We start from the raw sequence: 24,925 nt of genomic DNA on the forward strand, positions 1-24,925 counted from the left end.
AAGATGTTTTAATTTTAAGTTGCCTGGCGGCTCAAAATTTATTTTAAAATGTATCGGCTTTTTAGGATAAGTTTATTCTAATAGTTGTTCAGGATATGGCGTGTCAATAAGGGTATTGTGTCAAAGGAAAAGAATTTTGGAATAGCAAATTTATTTTATTTGGTAAGTCCTTATTAGAATATATACCGTTAAAAATTACAGATCAAATTCCGGTATAATGTACCGACACTTTCGGTGAATTATCAGTAAAATCGCTTTTTACCGTAAAATATTATTTCGCAAATTTTACAATAATATTTATTTAATAGAGTGATTCAGTGCTTTTTGTAAAAGAATACAAAATATTAAATTCTAAAATGACAAAGCAATCTTTGAAAGAAACGCACTTAAAAGCAGCAGAATTTTCGAAAGAAAGAATAATTGAAGCAATAAAAAATTAATGGAAATAAAATAAAATAAAAATATGACGACCGAAGCCGACGTCTTCAGGGGGTACCGGCCTCGGTAGCCATAAAACAAAACCTTTTCTATTGAGAGAGAGGACAAATGCCAAATTAACTCCCTCAGTACCCCGAAGGTTTTGTATATGTCCAGGAAAAAATACATGAAATACATAAAACATCAGTGATTTTAAGTAAATTATTACTGTGAAAGTTACGTTTTATCAGATTTTTGGTTACACAGCATGTTCCGGTATAAATGGAATTTACTGTAAATAGTTCCGGCTCCCTGAGTGCAGTTTCTTCTTACCGTAATTTGATCTTAAATTTTCTACAGTGTAGTTTTATAAAAATTACTTTCAATAGCAGAAGTAAAATAATATAAGCCATGTGTCGGTTCAGTTACACTGCTAGAAAAAGATACTCTGAATTCTGGAAATTTATTAAGTTTTTGACTTAAAAGTGCCCTGATTAGATATCCGATTTAACAAATCTTCAAATTGAGGACATTTCTACATATTTCACTTGATTCAGTAAAAGCATTAAGTTTACTACTACACATTAGTTAACACAGTTAGATCTTTGTTACAAAACTTTGACATTTCTACAAGTTGGCATTATGCATAGCTTTCATAATCAGCATAGAGTGTAATAGCGTAATTTTCATAATTAGCATAGATTAAAGGATTACAAAAAGTAACCTTATAGATTTAAAGAAACACAGAAGAACTCTAATGAAATATAGCTACTAAAACAGCATATTATTTACTAAGAGCTTATAATTTCCTCTGACAGCAAAACTTCGTAACCAGCCTTACGAAATTTATTCCATCGGAAATGAAGAGAAGAAGAATGTTCTCATTGTAATCATTTCAAAGAAATTAAAGTTCTTAACTTACTAATGATTTTGCTTTGATTGGTTTCATAATTAGCACAGATTGTACTGTATAAAGGGATGCAAAAAGTAACCCAAGAACTTTAATGAATTTACACCTTTTAAAATAGCATATTATTTCGTATGATGGTAGAGCCTTCTAACGAAAGTTTATACCATCAAAAATGAAGAGAAGAAGAATGTTCTCATTGTTAAGGAAGTAATGTTCTCATTGTTAAAGAAGTTAAAGTTCTTAACTTACGAATGTTTTGTTTTGATTGGTTTCATAATTAGCACAGATTGTACTATATAAAGGGATGCAAAAAGGAATCCAAGAACTTTAATGAATTACACCTTTTAAAATAGCATTATTTCGTATGATGGTAGAGCCTTCTAACGAAAGTTTATACCATCAGAAATGAAGAGAAGAAGAATGTTCTCATTGTTAAAGAAGTTAAAGTTCTTAACTTACGAATGGTTGCGTTTTGATTGGTTTCAAAATACCTTATCTTAAACAAATCTAACTCAAGTTAAAACTCGTAAAAATCTTTAACACTAAATTATAATACTTGCTTTTTAAAGAATTATCTCCTTTCGGTTCTTTCGTTTTTTTTTAAATTTCTAACCAAAGTTTGGCATGCATTCTCTTCCTTTTGAAAATTTATCTTATATTCTGCATTTATTAACCTATCATCAATCATATTAAGTTGACATTTCCTTAGAATTGTAGATTTTCTCATAGAAAATTCCGAAACAAGAACATTTGTCTTTTAGTTATTGATTGAATAGATTGTGACATGTACGAAATGGAGTATAATTTTATAATTACATCATACTTAAGAAGGAATTAGCTGTAGGGCAATTCCATATGTGACGGAATGACATTTTGACTTGCAAAATAACAATTAATTGAAGTTTCTATGTATCTAATTTCAAATAAAAAATTCTTTTTCTCATGCATATCATTATTATTGGCATAATGCTCTTCATAAACTAAAAAAACAGGAATTTCTATCTTTTTTACTTTTAATTTTACGAACTTTTTATTTGCGTGACGGAATGACATTTTGGCAACCAAGCTTTGGCATGCCACTTAGAACTGGTAGTTTCTGCGAATTTTGCAGCTATTACTTTTCTGAACTATTTTATGCTTTTAGTATAATGTGTAAGCAATGTAAAATGTGAATTTGGAAAATTAACCTCAGGTTGGCTAGCAGTTATTAACATCTATTTGCTGTGACGGAATGACCGTGACGGAATGACAAAAAGTTTAGTAGAAGAAAGCCTTCATTTAAAATTTTTTTTATTAATATGTAAATGATAAACAGAATGTAACAGATAAACAGGATTAATATTTATGTAAGAATTAGTAAAAATTTCAACAGTTTGAAAACTAGGTTGTCTCTGAAGAGGTTTTATATCTAACTTGCCAATGTCACATCTTATCTTCGTTCTCAGGAAATGTATGCATTATTAAGACATGTGACGGAATGACGTAAAAGAAGTTACTTTTATTTTATATATTAAACTTAAAATGTTTAAATTTGTTCTATATGCATATTTTATCAAAATATTGCAAAAGAAAGATACATTTCTTTTATTTTATAAGTATTTTTCAAGAAAACAATTTGACCACAAATGTGAACAATTCACTTGTCAGCCATGTAATTACTTTAGAATGCTGCCAGATTCAAAAAATTTAAAATTATCAAAAATGAAACGACAATATGTAGACTTTGGCAATTTTTGAACATATTTTTAAAATTAAAATATGCAATTCATAAAAAAAAAAATTTCACTTAAAAGTTGACACTTCCGTGGAATTGCCCTGTAATTATATTTCTTGATTCATTTTTCAAACAATTAGATCACACTTCTCTGTTATAACTAATTAGCGATACTATCTTTCAAAGTCATTTAACTTGATACATTTGTTATTTAGAAAGGTATTAGCATAATTTCTTTATACTAGGAACAATTATATAACTTATAAATCTTCAAATATGTTTTTTATATATCTAGTCAAGGAAGTATAATTGAGGATATCATTATATTAAGTATTTTATAAATATTTATTTTAATTGTAGGAGCTCTGTGTATTGAATTTTAATATTACCATATATCTTTAGGAATTATCGATACATCACCATATATCGTGATATTTTTAATTACGTATTTTTTAAAAATACTTACGGAATTTATCCATACTTACGATAATATTGTATTATCGATTACACTTGTCTTGTATATCGTGTCTTGTATATCATCATCCTATTCACTATATATCGTTGTCGTTACGGATTTACATACTATCATATTCGATATTTAACATTGTCATTAATTATTGCAACATTACATATTCGATATTTATCGTAGTTCTATTAAGTGAAATATTATAATATTTAATAATCATCTCTATCATTGATGATTTCAATATTATCGTATTTGATATTAATCGAGGTTTTTAATGATTGTAAGATAGTCGTATTTTATATTTATCATTGTTGATAATTATCCCAGTATTGTTTATTCAATTATAGTATCGTTTCACTTTTTTCTATTTACAAACATAGTATTTACGATAGATCGGAATTAGAAGTTAAAAATATTGTTAGGTTCCAAGGCATTAATGTTTCACTATTTATCGACTTTTCGATTAGCTCTACTTTTTAGCTAGCAAGGTATTTATTGTTCAAGGCTGTAACTATTATTTTTTTTGTAAAAATAATTTGAATTTTTATCCTGACTGAGGTTGCAGTTAAAAACTAAAGTTCAGTTGACGATAAAGATTTTCTATAGCATTCGTTTATAGTTACTTCGTTTGTGATTGTCATCATTATCGTTATAAATTATAGATTGAGAAGGGACAGTTGAAATAACGGAAACGAATGTTTGCGAACAAAATAACAGTATACTCATTCGCTTTTGTTTGTTGTAACAAGTTAAAATAACAGTTTTTAAACTATTGCTTAGAATTTAAAAAATCTTTTTTTTTTGTTTTGTTCAACATGAAAACTCATTATGTTTTCAAAATTAAAATCTGTTTTTAACTTATATAAAGATGTTGAATTTATTATCAACAGGTATTTTAAAAATCTATAGCAGTAGTAAGCATTTTGCATATAGCTTTGCACGCTTTTATGAGCAACAAAAAAGTTTGTATGATATTTCCATATTTAGGCATTCCTAAACAAGTTAAAAACCAACAGACGTGTCTCAATTATATAGTTATTTATATCGTTTTATTGATATTTTTATTATTATTTTTATAGTTGTATTTACAAAACTATTTGATGAAGTCACACTCATGCGTCAACTTGAAAGTGTGCAATTTTGGTCACATATTTCTGGTAAATGTCACGAGGTTAATGCTAAATATACAACTATGTTTCTTACACGTGGTTTTGTCATACTTTACAAGTGGCTCTTTTAGAAGATAGCGCTTCTTCTTTTGAAGTTGATAATGTCCAGAACTACCGAAGTTCTGTTCCATACTTGTGTAGCTATTTTATTCTTCCTTCGCTAATATAAATTTAAGTTTCCAAACTTTTCGCTCTTACGCTATCAATGTAAATAATACAAAAGCATCCGTTTAAATTGGTGTTGTTTATGCATTAAACATTGTTTTACGATTTCCTTAAAAATCTACCAAATATTTATTTATATCATTTTAAAATATTTCTTTAGAGCTGGAAAGCGTTCGTAGCAAAAACTGATTTTTTTTCTGGAATCAGTTCAGGAACGAAAAATTTAAAATCTATCCTAAATCATCAGTTTTAACTTATTTCACTATGTTCAAAAGTTCAAGGCAACTGCTTTTAACTATTAAAGCAGTTTCATAATTTAAAAAATTGATTCTGTTTAATTCATTAAAAAAGTGAAAGATGTAGTTTACATTATACTCATCAAAAATCTTCAATAGGTAATTAAATAATAGTGATTTCTAACGATATTGCTTATTGAATCTCATGCACTCTCAGAAATAAAACTCTCACTTTTGACGATTCAGCATTCTTTGCGCAATATTTCGTTAAATTTGAGAGAAAAAAATTCTCGCGATATCACGTGATTAATGACAAAATTCAAACTCTCAAATATATGACGAAAATATTTCCTCAACTCGAATTCTCAACGTAGTGCTTTGTGTGCAATTTTTAACTAGAATGATAATAGTGAAATAAAGAATAGAATAATAATAGTGAAATAAAGACAATAGAAAATAAAATACCAAACTAAGCCGACAGGGCTGTATGGTGATCAAGGGGTTGGCCTCATACCAGATCCCGGTTTAGTATCCCACATCGGGCATGGGTTTAATTTATCCCTCTGTTCTATCTGTTCTTGTTGTCTTGTCTCACCTGCACAGTGTCCACGATAAAGTGATTATTAGAAAAGGCAATATACATTAAGCGCTTTTAAATTTGGGGGGGGGGGCAGAGAATAGAATGACGAAATATTTCCTTCATTTTTTACAAAATTCATTTTCTTGATAAAGTGGCGAAAGTTACGAAATTTTTGACGAAACTTTCGCCCAGAGCATGTACCAGGATATGGTTTTATGAAAAACTAAGAAAGTTTCGTGTGATATTTCAGTAATACTTTTTTACAGTGTGTAATAACTAATTTATAATACAAAAACATTAACCCTCAAAGCATTTATCCCCCGGGTAAAATTGTTCGGAAACTTCCCTGCTATGCATTTCTCTCCCATTGGTAACTTGGGGGAGACTGCTTTTTTATGCGGGAAAGCTTGCACGCAAAATTCGGAAAAAGCCGGGACTAACGCTCTGCGAGGATTAATCATAATCCATGGAAAAGTATTTAAACATAATTTTTACAATTATTTTATAATGTAAAAGGTTTTAATTGGTAATTTAAATGACGCGACTTTAATACATTCAGCGCAATAAACTTTTGATAATAAGATGACTTGTGTAAGCATAGTATTTATAAAATTATACTTTTTTTAAAAAACATTTAGGGAAGGTTTTTAATGCTTAATTTTAGAAGCAACAATTTAAAATTTTGTATTCAAACATTTTAGCAAACGTATAATCTTTCATATTAGTGAATTTTTTATTAAAATTAGTTTTTTTATGTTAGAAGTAGGAATAGCAAGGCCGAATCTCGACCCCAGACGAAACTCTGTGCATTTAAGGGTAAAACTTTAAGACATTAGATATAAACTGGGTTCTTTAGATTCGCCTTTTGAGTATAAACATTTGTTTTTGGTACATAAACATTTATATCATTTCATTAAACATAAAGTATTTTTCTAGATTTAAGTTTTTTTTCGTGTTTTGTACATTTTTCACTCAAAACTGCAAAATCCAAGAATTTATGTGAAACAGTATAACATTCCAACGTAGAGCATAAAATCTAAACTCCAGCGAAAAACCTAATATTTGGAGAGCCGAAATTTAAGAGCTTTCGTGCTGTTAAGAACATCCAATCGATCACCAAATTCAGGAAAAAAAATCTTTTTTTTTGGTAAGGTAATACCAAAATTATTTGCTTCTTACACACTTCTTTTAATTTTGTTATTGTTACGAAGCGAGTTTTTTTTATTCAGTTTTATCAAGACATTGATCGAAAAGTTAAATTTTGTGAAAACTTTGTGTTTTAAAAAGCCATCAAATAACGATTTTTTCCCCTTCCACTTAGCAATTGTTTTAAGTTTACTTTTTTCTAACTTCGGATCCATCTAATTTTGGAAAAAAGCGAAATTACTCTAATGCTTTTCCTAAATGTAATAAAAACGAAAAGGTGTGTCCTTTTTTTTCAGTAATTTTAAGTGCGTGTACTTTATAACGTAATTCTTTCATTTTTTTTTTTAAATGCTTCGTGATGAATGGGATATCAGTTCTCAACTTTCAATTTGAAAATTCTAAAAAAGAAATTGTTAGAAAAAATCAAATTACACTTCTCGTACCTTTTTCTTCATTTTTTTAATTACTCTCTCGAAGTATTTTTTTAAACCATTTTGCGGTTTTTCTGACATTCTTGCTTGTGCACTCCAGTCACCCTTATGAATCCTAGTTACGTTTAAGAACTTAAAACTATTTTATTTAAATCTGAGGTAAACTTTTCTGAATAAAAGATGCTAAAAGTTGTTTGCTCCATAATTTATAGTTATTTCAACATGAAGACTTTCTAAATAACATATAATTTTTATAAATAACCCCAAAACGCTAAAGCAGTTATATGTCACTTGATTAAAAACTTCTTTCGTTTTAAAAATAGGCAAATCGGATATAACAGTCGACATGCTTCAAGCACTCAAAAACAGGAGCTTATTTTCAAGATTTAACGTCAATGCGACGAAATAATTGGAGATATAAAACATAAAGTTGCCAACGAAAAAATGGAAAAAATAAATTTAAGAAATAAAATTCGAAAACTACAGAGGCCTAGAAAGATAAAAAGATAAAAATAGAACAAGAAAAAAACACAGTAGCCGAGAAAGGCAAATCAGGGTAAAATGCATTTCTACGCGCTATGGAGAGGTGGCGAGGAATTAATGTTGTTAAGATAGAAATCAACCTTTATATTAAAATAGCAAAATTTCAAGGCATCAAGAGGAGCTGATGTGAGTGGGTTAAAATAATATTGGTATTGTCGAAAGTGAAATCATGCCCAAGATTCCAACTATGTGCTTCACTTGATGATTACTTGTATTCTGGATAACTGACTTGTCGTGTTCTTTAAGTTTAATTTTAAAGAGCGTCTTGTTTGTACGATGTCCGTAGTGAAATGGATATAAATCGCCAAAAGGTGTGAAATATTAATTTGAAAAATATGCAAAATTTTCATATTTTATACGTTTCTTAAGGATCTTATGTACACTTTTTTTTAATAGTTCTTAGTTTGTTAATTTCAATTTATTCTTCAACTATTTTATTAATTAAATTATTTTATTAATTAAACTTAATTAAAGCGTTAAATAAATTGATAATTAAATTATTAATTATTTTAAAAATATTGTGTTCCTTAGTTTTGAGTACTGTTAAAAAACTGTGAAACTGTGAAGAAAATTAAATTTAATTAAAGCATTAAATAAATTCATAGTTAAATTATTAATTATTTTAAAAATATTGTGTTCCTTAGTTTTGAGCACTGTTAAAAACTGTGAGGTTATTTTGAATTTTATTTTAATATCACTTTTTACAATACATTCATTTCTGTACTTTAACGTTAGCCAAAACCTAAATGTTTGTTTTTACTTTAAAATCATATTGAAATTTACATTAAATTCTAATGCCCAAGAAAAGTATAACATATTTAGTATTTTAATCAAATTTATTTCTAAATAAAACTTATTCAATAGTATTAGTAATTTTAATAATTAGAAATTTTATTCATTAGTTATTTATTTTTAAAAATGAAAATGTGATCGATTTTTGAGTACGATATACTTTCTTTTACTGCAACTGCTTTCCGCCTTACGATATATGGCTTTTATGTCCTAATTTAATTATACTTTCAAATATTTTTATTTTACACATCCAAATGAACTAAGATGTATTTTTTCTTAGTTTTTTCTCATATTATTTAAATATCTCTTTAGAATGTGTTCTAGAGTTAGTATAAACTTATATATTTTTAATATTATTTGCATTAAATTCTCGTGATCAAGAAATTATTCCATTAATTTTTATGTTTTAATTAAATATCACTTGCAAATGGTGTATTTTCTTTGAACTTTTATGCTCCAAAAACTTGTAATGTATTGAAGAATGTTACTTGATGTTACTTTTAAAAAGATTATATTCCTTTAATCAGCGTATTTTTAAATTTAATATGACTCTAAATATGTTATTTACATTTTTTTATTTTTTAAAATAGCTGCAATTACTCTAACAGTATATATTTACAGACATTAACGAATTCCTATTCTTTCCTTGGGCATTTTATAAAAATAATGGTGTATTTGATGATGGTTAATTTAAATTAATTTTGCGGACGTGTATGTTTTTCAATAATTTTTTTCTTGCCAAAATTCTTCTCTGAAAACAATTAAAATGAATGGTATAGTTTTAAAACCTCTCTCCTTTTTTTTAAAATTTATACCTCACTGATCGGTAAATGCATTCCTATATTTAAATTCGTGCCTAAGTTAATTGAAATCTGTGCGTCATTAATAGAGTAATCAGTATTAAAAATGAGCGAGACTATTTTAAATTAAAAACTCAAAATATGTGACTTTCTTTCATTCTGTTCCTCCTCAGTATAATTTTTGAATAAAATTGGTGCAACTCCTAATGTTTTAATTTAGTATTTATACCACTTTATCAAAAAACCACATTTTTCAGGAATAATTGCTTCGCTTAAAAGGTTTAGAATGTGTTAAATTTTAGTATTTTTTTCTCTTTTTCAGAAAAAAACCCAGCAATATAGAAGAACCGGTCGTATCGTCGAACATTTCAGGGAAAAAAATAATCCATTAATTGCAAAATAATTTGAAAAATTGCGTCATTAATAATGTAATCAAAGTAAAAAGAAGAGCTTTAAAGTGCTTTTTTATACCTAAATTTTGTATATAATATTCTTGTATGCCGTGCTCAAATAAATTTACAGCTTTTTACTTTATATACAACGAATATCTCTTGTTTTATTTTTAATTTGATGTATCACTTTTGTAATAAGTGTAATAGTTTCGAAAAAATAAATACTTTAAATCCGACCATTCACCGTTATTAAATATATCATTTTTGCGCTTTGGTGTTTTTACTGAAAGTACTGCACTGTTGCAATTTTTATCATAAAATTACGATAAAATAACCGACAGCTGTCTGTCCATCCAATTAAACGTAACATATGCGGTAAAGATAATTTTTTTTACCTTTACGGTTTCGAAACCGTTCACAACTAGTAGGGGAGAGTGGGGTCAATTGTAACATTTTTTACTTAACTATTTTTAACTGACAAAAAATCCAATATATTATTAGTATTAATTGACAGACGAGTAAAGTAGACTATCCTCTACTAGAAAAAAAATCAATACCTTATTTTAAATGTTATTATATTAGTTATTAACAATTTTTGACAGTCGTGCACTTGTTACAATTGTCTCCACTTACGGGGTCAATTGTAACAGTTCATAAATTCAACTAAAACATAGTTAATTATACATATTATCATAGTTGTGATATATTTTTTTAATGATCGAGATAGTAGTGATATTTTAGGAGTAAAAATAATAATGAGTAGAGACCTAAAGGGTTAAACTTTTAACTTTTAAAAATTTTAATTTATGCTGTGAAGAGTGACAAATAAAATAATGCACGTGCAACATAATATAAATGATATAGGAAACAATTGGTGGTTCTCAAAGAGTTAAGTAGTTGTTTGTAAACATAAGAAATGGTACCTAAGGGGTTAAACAATTGCAATTGAAATAATGAATTTTATTTTCAGCTGTTACAATCGTCCCTTTACTTATTGTTACAATCGTCCCCAAGGCGATTTCAGCTTCATTTGTTAAAAGCAATGCTAGTTAATTAACAAAACTAATCTTTTTTTTTGAAATGTTAATTAATTTGTCCACATTCGGTTAATAATTTTTATTCGTTTAAACAAAATTACTTTGTTACAATATAATATTCTAATGCCAAAAAAAGTACTTACGTAGCGTGAAAATATCTTTTGTGATGTAACTCTTTCAAAAGCACATAAAAATGATTGCCAGCAGGGGTGTACATGTAGATTTATTAAATACACCCTGTGCGCCACCTAGGAACCAAATCTAGAACCCTACACTCGAAATGTTTGCTCTGTTACAATCGTACCCTGTTATTAAAAAAGGTTTAAAGAAACTACGAATACAAAATTATACGAATTTTTAAACTTTTATAGCAAGCACAGTTTCAGAACCGTAAAAAAAGAATTTTAACTGTACATCGGCTTTTCGTAAAGCAATGATCATTGGAGTTAGGTTACATTTTATCAAATGAATCGTGTAATGTAGTTTGATTATTTTATCTGATTTTTTCACCTACTGTAAGAGATAGAAAATACTAGACTTTTTTTGTATTAAGCAGCTTTATGGAGCTGCAATCTATGCATGAATGACAGTATCGTATTTTAATAGCCCGGATTTACTAATTGGGAAGTGCAGGACACTAGAAACTTTCCATTTGTTGAAGAGAATAGAGGAAATATAGTAGTATCAGCGCTGGGAATCGAACCCCTGTTTTGTTGGTCATAAAATTGACAGATTAGACTTCATTGCTATAATATGTACCGGCTATATATGATATATAATAGCTGCTAGGAACTAAGTGGCTTTATTTAGTGGGCCTAGTTGGTGCGATAAAATTCTGGTTGTTAAACCATATTAAATTAAAGCAGTTAATAAACGGTTTTTTCATTGCAAACAGTTTGAATACCATATTATTTATGGTTGTTTGACTGTTTTGTTTAAATATAGTAAAATAATAATAAAATAAATTTTTAAATTATTTTTTCCGAGAAATTTCTTGCAGTGTTCAAATCATTTCCATTGTTGCAAAAAAATAGTTCTTCGACTATCATACTCTGTATGTATGAAAATTGGTTACAGCTAAATCAGTAAATGCATTGGCACATATTAATTACGTTCTCAAAACTAATTTTTATTTTTGTTTGAAATAATAAAAAGCAATAAACCAAATTCCTCTAATATTTTTTTTTCCTTTGATAAAATATTGTAGATGTAAAACAACATAACTCCTCTTTAATAACCCGACATATTTTTATGTATTCTCAATTTCAGCTGTTTTAGAAATTTATTCTATCAGATAATTTATTATCTTTGTCAATTTACCATCGTAGAAATAAAACTCTAATACAAGTGCTTTTTTTTTTCCTTGTCGTAATGAAATCTACGGGTAATTGCGACAACGGATATTTTATCTTTTCATTGGCTGCTTTGGCAAAGTGCCCGTCGCAAACCCTTTCTAATCACTCCATTTGACCAAGGGTCATTTGTGCTCTAAACTGCGTATCATTGTTCAGTTGATAACTTCTCTTTTCAAAATGAAACTCATCGCAACTTAAATCTTGAAATTGAACTTGTTTTCATTTAGTTTGCGGCTTTAAGCAATTTATTACTTTTAATATGTTAGATTTTTAAGAGCTCTAAAAAGGAGCCAGAAGGCAGAACATAAATATGCATGTTTAGCAGAAATGAATGTGGAATCATTCACTCATTAATTTTATAACTATACTTTATGAAATTATAAAAGAATTTCATTAGTATAATAAATATTTTTTATCCTTGTAATGCTGAACTAAAAATTCTCAGACAGTTTTATTTTTAGATATTGAAAGATGTATCGCAATTTCTTCTTTTTTCTGGTATTAAAATATTTAAGTTTTAATAAAGATTCCATTTAGATGAGTAGCTTTTTATGTCTACAGATTTTGTATTTGTTCATAAATGTTCTTTTTCTTCTGATATTATAATATTTAAGCCTTAATACAGGTTCTGTTAAGAATAATAAGTAGCTTTTTATTTCTATAACTTCTGTATTTGTTCAAAAGCTGTTCTTCTATTTCTGGAAGCATTAATATTTGTTCATAAATATTCTTTTCCTTCTAATATTTAAGTGTTAATAAAGGTTCCATTAAGAATAAGTACCTATTTATTTCTACATCTTTTGTATTCGTTCATAAATGTTCTTTTTCTTCTCATATTATAATATTTTAGCATTTTATTGCCTTAATACAGATTCTGTTGAAAATAAGTAGCTTTTTATTTCTATAATATTTGTATTTGTTCAAAAGCTATTGTTCCATTTCTTGAAGCATTAATATTTGTTCATAAATATTCTTCCATATTTAAAAGTGTACATAGATTTTATAATTGTTCTTCGATTTCTAGATGAGTTAGTATTTGGTAGTTTTGATTGTTATTCTATATAGAGATTTTCATATTTATTCGTATAAACCATTTAATTCTAGAAATTTCAAATTTAGTCATAAGCGTCCTACTATTCATAAAAATTGAACTAAGAACAGTGATAGTAATCGAAACAATTTCTAAAATACCTGTTTCAAATGGAAAATGCAACTAGTAAACATTTGTAAGATTTCTCCACACTTCCGTGTGACCACCTTTCACAACTTCATTATCTTTATGTATCGCAGCGCCAAAACAACAGCTGTTTTTTTTTTTTTTTTCGTTTTTGTTTACAAAAACAATTTCATACTCGACACATAATATATACATTGAACTTTCAATGAATTAACTGAAACAAATCGGTTTTCGAAAACGACTGCCTTTTAAAACAATATTTCTCCCCTCAGCTTCGCTTGCTTAAACTCGTCGTTTGCTGACAAAGAAACATCTAAACTCGTCATCTTTCACATTTACTTCTTTTTTTACGCTTTAATTCGTGCCAAAAGATGAATGAATGGAATAACCAAACATTCAACTAAAACTCTTATCATCTATTATTAGATGCCTCCCCATGCCTTAGCTATAACCGCACCTGCATTTTGCTCCTGCGTGCGGTGTGTCGTGATGTTGGTTTTGAAGGATAAATGTACCGCAGTTTTGATTCATCTACTTTCAACTATCGATGCCAAAAACTAATTACTAAAGTTTACATATCAGTGATTACTTTTCAACAATGAGCCAAAAGGAGTAAACTATGTTTGCTATGTAGCTCTAATGGTAAGCACATTATCATTTGTTAGCTTCTTTCATAGTTCCGAGCTAATTACCAAATCTTGATTGAATACGTACATGTAATTAATATATTATAATTTAAATATCAATTAGTTTGAAAAGTTATATAATTTAACTAATACTTTTAATGAGAAAATATTGATTTGGGATTGTTTTCCATTATTTCCGTAAATAAATAATTTGTAAAGATAATATTTAAATTTGTGTTACACTTCAAAACAAAACTCCGAACCAAATTACGGTATAAGAAACTGGAATTTTAGGTTCATCCATTTTTACTGTAAAATATTATACCGTAATTTACACAGTCAATTGTATTTAAGTAGAGTGATATGGTATTGTAACTGTAAAAATTACTGTATTCAAGATTTTTCGTTCGTAGCTTGTTCCGATAAAAATGGATTTTACGGTAAAAAGTACCGTCACCCTGAGTGTCAGTACTTTTTACTTTGATTTCATTCGAAATTTTTTGCAGTGTAAGAAGTGTTTGTCGAAAAATAAACATTCTGCAGATCCGATGATTTTTTATACCATAATGCCAAAAACTAATTAATAAAGCTTTTATTTAATAATTTCAGAATTACGAATTAAGGAATAATTTGTGTTTTATGTTTTCAATATCCCATTTAAATAATATACGGATAAACAATTTCGGGTAAAATTACCGAACTGTATAGTAGTGATATTTCTAGTAAGGTAAATAAAATCAAAATAAACGATATTTAAACATTTTATTTTGTAATTTTTCTGTTCGTATAGTAACGGTTTATCGGAAATTCTGCTCTTCAAAATGATAGCTTGTTATTACCACGCATTTAGAAAAAATACAAAACTAAAAAATAAATTTAACCAATCAAATGATTTTTATTGTTTCAATGCAAAATGTATCATTTTAATTTTACTATAGGAAACTCTAAAAAGTTGGACTTTTATATGTGCGTTTTCTTAAAATAATAGCAAATAAATGAACTTTTCAGTTTAAACTTTCGAAATGTTTCAAGCGTGATATCAACTAATAGTTAAAATAATAATTCTTAAATTGGAGTACAATATTTTAAGTTATATCTAAAATTGAAAACATCTATTTTTAATTTTTCTTTAATTTTCAAAAAAAATTTTTTTTTTTTTAAATATCATAGAATGTGCGTATACGACTCTTTTTGTTGTTATTTCTTAATGGAACAGCCATGGACTTTTTTTTTAAAATGATCAAAAAATTTGCTCTGTCCGCACTATATGTTTTTATTTTTTGCTTTTTTGCCAAATATTTAAATTTACTAATACCAAATAGAATGTATGTATTTGTATGTAATCATTATTTAAATCTGTGCAAAATGCATGAAAAATTATGAATGCTGTATCTGTTATTTTTTCATTAAAATTACAGTGATAATGATGATTACTCATAACATGAATGAGAGGGGGTAATGATAATTACTCATAGTTTTAAATGATTATGATGATGATAATTATATGTTACTTAAGCAAAGATTCTAATAATAATTTGGATTTCCTCGCTAAAGAACGTTAAGTACTCCAAATAAATGACTGAAACAAATCGCTATTTGATTACCTTTTTCGTGATACATTTTTTAACTTCTGCTTCATTGGAAAACTAATTCTACTTTTATAACTCGGTTTTTAAGTTTCTGGTTCTTAATCTTTAAGCTTTATATTTAGCCAGCATTTTGTTTTAGATTTTTTTATTGGACAACGATTTGTTTAATTCTTCGCTTTAGGGTGGATTTCTTCAATTCTGTAGCTGGAAAATGCTAAAAAGAGTTATTACATTTTTGAAGAAAATGTTGCCTTATTGTTTTAAGTCAAAAACTTGATTTTAAAATATAAAGTAGTCAAATAAAAATTAAACTATTGTATTAAATGTATGTATCGTACTCTTTTGGAGAAATATGGAATGATTAGCGATTAAATTTTAAAATGAATAACAATGATTTAATACTTTTTTTTATAGAAAAGTTATTTTGCATTATTAGTTAAGAGTTATGAGATTGTACACATTGAGAAAAAATATGGTCAAAACTATCAGCAAATGGTAAAACTTACCGAGTGTTTTGCTCTAAGGAAAAACCAAAAAATGCTGTAATTTTTACCTAAGCGCTTTGGTCATTATTTTGGTAAAATTAAAAATAAATACGGTTTTATAATAGAGGATAAAGCATGGTAAATGTGGCAAAATTTGGAAATTTTATCATGATACTTGAGAGCATTGCATAAAAGCCATTTATTTGGTTAAATTTACTTTTAGTTTTTTTTTTTTTTTTTTTTTTTTTTTTTTTTTTTTTTTTTTTTTTTTTACTTAATGTGTGGTAATGAGAACTGTAATTTTGAAAATCAGAATTTTCGGTAAACCGTAATCGTATGAGCTTAAAAATTACCAAATGAATAGCTTAATAAGCATATATTTTGATTTTATTTGCCAGAATTATGTTTGTTTTTTATTTGACCCAAAATATCAGTACCATACAGTACATTTATTTTACCAGAATATTTTTCGCCGTGTAGTCAAATTAATTTCAAGTTTTTTAAGCATGAAAAGAATATTTTTAATCCAATTTAAAAAGAAATCATTATTCGAATAACCAAACTTACTGTTTAATTTTAAAAAGAAAAAAATATTTGCCCATTAGGCCAGCGTACATATTTCGAATATCATTACTTGTGCATATAGTATTGGTGTTCTGTACGTTTAACAAAATTTAAGTTTGACTAATTATGGAAAAAATCCCTATGGGAAACCCTAGTTTTCCCCTTACTTTCTGTTGAAAAAACTGTTTTTAAGTCGTTGCCGACTCACATTTGCGTTACATGATGATGAAAACTTTGAAACCTTCCTCGGTTATCCCGATGGCAAGGGGATTCTGACCCATGATCTGCAAACAACTGAGGATATTTTAAATCGTCAACAAAGTGATCTTTGTGAGCCGGGAGCAGAATTCGTATCAACCAGACACCGCTGTGATTCGAACCTGGTTCACCTCATTGGGATACATACGCTCTATTCCCTCAGCCACCGCGGCTCCCGCTGGTGTTATATTTTATTTTATAATCGTCGTTGAACAACCAACCCAATATTTTGATCTTACGACTACTAATGTTCAACGCGGTAGCTTTGTAATTTTGAACCCAATTAAGAAGACAAGGTAACTCCAGGATTAAGTATTATGAGAAATTTGCCTTTGTGGAGGACTTTTTGGGGGTACTAACCTGCATTTGCGTTACATGGAGAGGAAAACCACGAAATCCCCCCACTGTTAGCCTGACGGTAAGTGGACTATAACCCATGACCCGGCTATCACTGAAGATTTATTACGTCTGCACTGTGGTCGGTGCGAGCCGAGTGCATTCGTATCAACCAGCCATCGCTGGGATTCGATCCCGGTTCCCAAATTAAAAAATATTTCTTTATTTAGTCAATCGTTTCTATTTTATTTAAAATGGTATCTTTATAATCAGTTACAAACTTAATTCAATCCAATTAAACAAAAAGAATTCTAATGCATTTTAAGTTTACTTTGACAAAATGATTTCGCACAAATTCATTACTCTTCAGATATTATCTCTCGTTCATTTAAAATATATAATTAATTGGTATGATCTACCGTGATAGCTCTCTCAGTCATGTCTAATTTAAAATTCTCATAATCGTTTTCTTGATATTTATAATTTTTCTTGTAATAATCAACACTGGAAGCATTTTAATACTTCAAAAATGCTTAAAATGATTTATATTTTAATTAAATTCAGGAGAAAATTATAATGAGACTTAAGTTATCTGTAGTTTAATATAATTTTTAATGAACGAAGTAATAGTTAATGCAATAACATTTTCTTTCAAAGATAGTAACGCATTCATATTTCTTTTTTAACCCTCCATTAAAATTCTCACAGTATTCACAGGTATAACCAAAACGTGTAAACTTTTCTAACTTGAACTTTAATGTCTTTCTGAAAAAGCTTAAAATTTTCTTTTTCTTGCATTGACGGAAACCATATAAAAAAACATTAAAAATAATTGAATATATATTTATATTACATTCATAAATAAATTATTATTTAATAATATTTGAATTCATAAGTAAATTCGAAGTAAAAAAATGGAATAAAATGTAACATTTTTATCTCCCGGAATTTGTGAGAAAACTTTACTTTTCATTAACTATTACGTTTCAATTTTAAACTAAATCTTTAAAATTCTTGGTTAATTCTTGGTTATTTAAGATTTGTTATTATATTGATTTGTTAATTCTTGGTTATTTTAAGGTTCTTATGTAGATTCCGTGAAACTTATGTTACATTTCATAGTTTCTTTTATATCACTTTGCTTTTTTGAATTTGTTCACTAAAATTTGTTTTACAGTTATTGTTTTAAAGAAATTAAAATCTCAAAAAAAATTTATTTTTACCTTTCGTAAGATAAAACGAAATATACATTTTCGATTCCCAATTTTGTACCTATTCTGAGAAACCTAAATATTTTTTTTTTTAATTTCACTTAGACCATTATCTATTTACACTTAAATGCTGTTCTGTTGGTCCATAAAACGAAAGCCCATAATGAACCTTGATGAAAATTATTCTAAACTTTATTCCACCAACTTCTATGATAAACACAATACAAGTCGGTTTTAATCTATCTGACTACAATTTCGCAAAACTACTGTTACTGTTCTGCATCCAATTCCGACTTATGTAAACAACTAACCCATTGGCTTCCTGATACTATTATTGTCAATGCCAGTTGTGTTTCTGCACTTAAATTCTCACTAAACTGATGAACTTGGGCTCTCGTCCAAGCACAGTGAGTATTGTTCAACTATAGGGATGACACCCATACATTCAAATTGGAAACATACTAAGAAATGAATGAGCTGTTACTGTTCTCTCTGTTGCGCAACAGTCGTTAAGCAGTCATTGTTGGAAGGATTGGGTGCATTGTTGAATAAATGCGCTTTCGGCATTACCGAGACTTAAGTTAAAAGTGTAAATCATTTCAGATCATTAAAAAAAAATCTTAGCGAAATTCTTTTTTTCTATGAAGTTTGGCACGAGTTCTAGGTTAGTGTCATTTAGTTTTTTTGAAAAAAATTTCAAACCAATTTCATAATTTTGTCACTTTAGCCTTTGATAAATAAAAAAGAATTTAAAAACAGCAGAATAGTTTGATTAGAAGGTATTAAAAAAATGAATTATGAAAAAGGGTAAGAAATACACGAATATAGAATAGAATATTGAAATAAAAATGCTTAGGTGACGAGAATTTTCATGGATATAATTTTTATGCAAAAATAACTTGTGAGACGTAAAAAAATATTAAGTGATTTATCGCCATTTGTTCGTAAAGAGCATTCAGAAAAATGTATATGAAAAAAGGTGTACATTGAATTGAACAAAGTACATTAAATTGAACAAAATTTTATTGAACAAAATCTTCAGGGACGAAAATATGACTAACATGATTTTGTCTTGTGGAGACAATATCTCACATTGACTAATTGTTTGCTCGTAAAAAAATATTGAAAATGCAAAGGAGTTGGTCATAAAATACGTTAAGAGAGAACAGAATCTTCTATAACAATTGCTTCAGTCACAAGATTTTGCATGAACATGATATTGCGTAACATTGAAAAAAAGTATGGTCAAAAGTACTTTAAAATGGTAAAATTGCCGTGTTTTCTGTTCTATGGTAGCACTTAAAAAAAGCTCGGTAACTTTATCCGAAACGCTTTGGTAATTATTATGGTAAAATTTACAATTTAATTTTCTAATAAAATTTGATAAAATGTCATAAAGTAGGGTAAATTTTATTATGATATCTTAGAACATGCCATAAAAACCATTTATTCGGTTAAATTTACATTTCAATTTTGTATTTTTTAGTGAATATATATGGTGAAAAGAACTATAATTTTGGGATCTATAACTATAATTTCATAGGACTATAATTTTGGAGTCTATAACTATAATTTCATAGGACTATAATTACAGAGTTTTTGGTAAAACGTTACCAAATGAAAGGAAAACAATTTCCTAATGAATGATTCAAATTGTGTAATTTCAATTTCATAAACCATGATTATATTTTTAGTAATTAACGTATAATTAATAACGCTAATTAATTAACGTATTTGAAGTCACCTCTTCAAACTTAGATTAAAACTGAATCCTAGAACGTGAAAATCCGATCATTAGATCAAAAGTTTTTCAGGGTGAGCCGTTTTTTGTTTTACGCGCTGTACATCGAGAAAAACTTTCTGGTGGAATTGCCGCAATGTACTTTAATGACATATCTGAAGAAAAAATTTCTGGTTAATAAAGTCAAAATATATGGTATTTAAAACATTTATTTTGTAGTCTTTCAATTAATATGGATTTATTCATATGGTACCGAAAATTCTAGTTTTTAAAATTATAGTTCTTATTTCCCCACAGATAATAAAAAAATACAAATTTGAAAAAGTAAATTTAACCGAGTAAATGTTTTTTATGCCATGCTTTAAGGTAAGATAAAATTACCAAATTTTACCACGTTTACCAAATTTGTACACATATTATGAAACCTTATTTTGTTAATTTTACCAAAATCATTACCAAAGGGCTTCGGTAAGAGATACTGTGCTTTTTGGTGCTTTCATCGAGCCAGAAATACAGTAAATTTTATCACGTTCTGATAGTTTTGACCGAACATTTTTTTGAGGATAAGCTAATTCTGAATTTCTATAGAGTTCAACAGCTTTTTTATCATAAGAGCACGTAGCTGAAAAAAATTATAATTGGTGCTTCCATAGAGACAGAAACAGTTATTTTACTATTTTCTTGTAGTTTTGACCATGCTTTTTTTACTTAATTTATACTTGGAAATATCCTACACTTTTAAAGGCTGAGATATACAAAATCTAACATCTACGAATGGTTACACAAGAAACAAATTATGTTGTTTATTTTGAGTAAAGATTTAAGTAAAACAAATTAAGTTAGTTCTTTTTCATTGATGTTTTGTTGTTAAATGCAAAATGAGCACCAATTTAAGTTTAAGAACCCTTAATTTTTTTTTAAAAAAATATGTTGAAATAACATGTGAAATCCGATTTTGAAAAAATTAAATATTTCATATTTAAGAACATTGTTTATTGCATGATACGGTATATTTTTAATTGAAGGACATAATTTATTAGACACTAATTTTTATACTCTTGTTTTATTTAAAAAATAACATAATAAATATAAGCATTAAGTCTTTTCTGATGAAGAGTATTTTTTTTTTTTAAGTTTCTTAAATTTCTGAAGTTCTATTTAATTTCGCAATATTCAAAATGCATTCATCACTAAAATGTGACTTAATAAGTTCTTCCTCAAATTTCTTCTGTTTTAAGAGACACAGACGAAGTCAAATGAATAGAGAAAGGAAAACAAAGAATGCGAAGTCAAATTTTAATCTTTATGCTTTTTTGTAGACATTCAAACGAAATGTCACTATTTCTCTACATAAAATAAGTTAGATAAATTCTAGTTCTGAAATTATGTTTGTTTTATGTCTAGAGTAAGAACTTTAGCGTGGACATTTTTAAATTAATATTTTTCTCAAAACTGTATTTTCAAATTTAGGACTGCTTTATTTTAATGTTCAGTTTTAGAAAAGATTTAAAATTTAATTATTTTTAAATATATTTTAAATTACTTTGATTTTAAAGTTTAATTAATTAGATTTTAATTAATTAATTAAATAAATATAATTATAACATTGCGTCAACGGTTTAATATGAGTACGCAAACTCTTGAATCAAATGATTCGATAAATAGTTTTTTTCCTATTTTCATTTTATTTTATTTTTACAAGGGGGCGCTGCTTCCTGCTCGCTACTGCATGCCAAACCCCGGAACTACTATACACAGATCTTTTCATTTCACTTTTAATTTTTACCTCATACTAAGTACGTTTAAATTTTTTAATTGAAATCGAAAAATAATGTTATAGAACATATATTTGTTTAGAAATTCAAACTAAAAAATAATTTTATTCGAATGAATAAAAAAGAAGGAAGAAAAGATAGTATGATGTCATACATATTGCGACGTCACATGAGCAAGGAGGGGAAAAGAAACGCATAAAGGCGAACAAAGTATCAAGAAACTCCTGATATTATTTTATATGAATATTATCATTCATAGTTCTTATAAGAGTATAACATAAATAATTCTGCTTCATAAAGCCAATTTTTAAACCATGTTCTTGGTAATATTTACGTTCATTCCGTTCATATGGTAAAGGTTTACAAGAGATTTTAGATTTCAGAAGTTTAGTTCTAGTAACAACACTTTTAGTAAAAAATGCAAAAATATAAAGTAAATGTTACCGAATAAATGATTTATATGCCATGTTCTAAAGTAACATGATAAAATTACCAAATTTTACCACTTTTTATAAAACCATATTTTATTGTTAACTTTTCCAAAATCATTACCAAAGAACTTTAACAAAAAAGATACCGTGCTTTTTGTTGTTTCCATACTGTCAAAAATACAGTTAATGTTATCATATTCTGGTAGTTTTGACAGAACTTTTTTTTTCAGGGTGACTCTGAACTAATTCTGAATTTCTAAGAGTTCAACACCTTTTTCATCATAAGAGCACATAGCTACAAAAAATTCTAATTTTACTGCCTAGACATGTTCCGAAAAATGCCCAAATTTTCATATTATCATATCAAATTGTTTTTGAGTTATGTTAGTGAAAAGCACGCTCGGCGAAAATTTTCTGAAACAGCTGTGATGGTGGCAGTAACTTATTTTTAACAATGAGAGAAAAAAGAGGATTCCTATCAAGTAATGCAATTTTACTATACGATAAAAACAGTCTCTAATTTGTAACCTTGTTTCATTTAAGATACATAGTTTGGAAATTCTATTTTATTTAAATAAAATTTAATTTTTTAATCACTTTACAATTGTAATGCACGTTTTACCCGCAAAGCGGCGCTATGATATATATCGCGTCATGTGATATTCTTAGCCAATGTGAATTGTGCAAAACAGTTTTCGACGTATTGTCTATGATTTATGAGTGTTGAAGAAATATAGTTGATAGCAAGAGCGTTCTATATTCTTGCTATTAACTATATATTGTTCTTCACTTCTACTCCCTAAAATGGTGTGTTCTATTATTCGTTTCATTTTGTTAACTTTTATTTTCAATTGCAGAGCCGTTTTAGAGAATAAAATGTTGTATTCATATACTGAGTATTCTATTTCTTCATGACTAAACATTCCAAACTTCGTTTCATAACCTTACCCCGAGAAATATTCACAATTCAAACGCTTAAAGACCGGTATTCATTCCTTCTGAAATAATCAAAATCAAGTTCAATCAAAGTATACGAAAAAAATCTAAAAAATACTGTTCAATAACTACCGTTCAATTTTTTAAGCTTCTCTTCAATTCTAATATAATGACAATCTTGTTTTTTAATCTTAGTGTTATTATAATTAATATTTTGATATTACTTATTATATAATATTTCATAATAAATAATATTTCAGAATAATTAATATTACTTAATGTTATTTAATGTAACTATAACCGCTCTTGTTTAAAGTACTTGAATTCTATGTAAACCATAATAACCGAAATTCAACTTCTTTGGAAAGACGCCTTGTTTCATTTCTTACTTATGTTAACTGTCATTACCGCCATAATTAACAAAACAGCTGCTCGATATACGTGTGCATCTACAATATGTCGTTAACAAACATCTACATATATATTTCTCTTACACGGCGATAAGAAAAGCCTCATTACAACTCCCCGAATGGCAACGCTAGAAAATCGACCAATGATTGCCGCTAAAAATGTCACGTGCCAAATCTAGTTGAGGTGGCTCAACATATAGCGCTTTTAAAAACGGAAACTGAAATAACCAGAGAGAGCATTCTTACCAAATGTGATCTCTTCCGAAATTCACCCTATCAGCTGCGGCAATGTCATACTATTAAACTAGGCAGAAGTGAGTAGTCTTTCTCGATAGATCTCTATTTTAGTATTTTGTTGAAAGCGTTTTTTTTTCACGAATTCATATATTACGAATTTAATTGACAATTTTTCATTTATATCACGAATTTATTTGTTTTATTATTGTTATTAGTTATTCATTGAAAAATGAGTCTCAGTCGTGCTGTTACGCTTTAAGATTTTATACTATCGCACATTTCTAATAAGTTTACCGAATTACATGTCATTTATTTGAATTCAAATTTATTTTAATGACTTAGTATTTACTAAAAAGATGTAATTTTTTTTAAAAAAAAAAGTTGTTATATGGATTTGAATGATTGTTTTGAATTCTTAGAATTTTGTGCATTTGCAATTTACCTAAATTAGTAGCGAGCGAACAAACCATATAAGACTGTGTAGCAATTTTCGGGGGTTAACGAGCGTTAGCGAGCAGGGAGCTCAGCCCACTAGTTAATCATATTTTTCTGAAGTTTTTGCTAAATTTAAAATACTTACTGGAGTAAAATATTTGTTATTGAATATATAAATCAAGTATCTTATTATTGCAAACTATAGTTTGCCAGTATTACAGGAAATATCTATTTTTATTTTCACCTGTAGAAAATTGTTGTATATGAGTCAAAAAATTGTTTACAATTTATGATACACAGCAAAACTTGCAAACTGTGCAAAATTTCGAAAAAATATTTCAGCATGTTCCTTATCGGGAAATACTTAAACGTATTAAATGTTTCCTAAATTTTAACGTTTAAGAAAATATAAGAGCTTTAACTTCCCTATCATTTTCTAAACTTATCCATACCTTAAGGATATTGATGTCTTTTAGGATCTCAAATCTGGTGTAAAAACCGGAAGCCGTGATTTAAACTTGAATTGACAAGGAAAGCTCGGCAATAAAGAGTTTTACGAAA

The 24,925-nt window shown here is 27.7% G+C and overlaps 1 protein-coding gene across 10 annotated transcripts in view; it reads left to right on the forward strand.

The window, feature by feature from the left end:
* The window catches only part of LOC107447376 (coiled-coil domain-containing protein AGAP005037), a 679,334-nt gene that overhangs the window by 426,577 nt on the left and 227,832 nt on the right, over positions 1 to 24,925 (forward strand). Inside the window, exon 1 of one of the 10 annotated variants that reach the window (XM_071184704.1) lies at positions 13,802 to 13,972. The exons of 8 other annotated variants lie outside the window; for them this stretch is intronic. The gene's annotated coding sequence lies outside the window, so the exon portion shown is untranslated. Of the gene's footprint in view, positions 1 to 13,801; positions 13,973 to 24,925 lie in introns of those variants that run through there. One more of the 10 variants, XM_071184701.1, reaches the window with a different exon arrangement.

The sequence above is a fragment of the Parasteatoda tepidariorum genome, chromosome 8 (genome assembly GCF_043381705.1).
Source record: "Parasteatoda tepidariorum isolate YZ-2023 chromosome 8, CAS_Ptep_4.0, whole genome shotgun sequence".
NCBI lineage: Eukaryota > Metazoa > Arthropoda > Arachnida > Araneae > Theridiidae > Parasteatoda > Parasteatoda tepidariorum.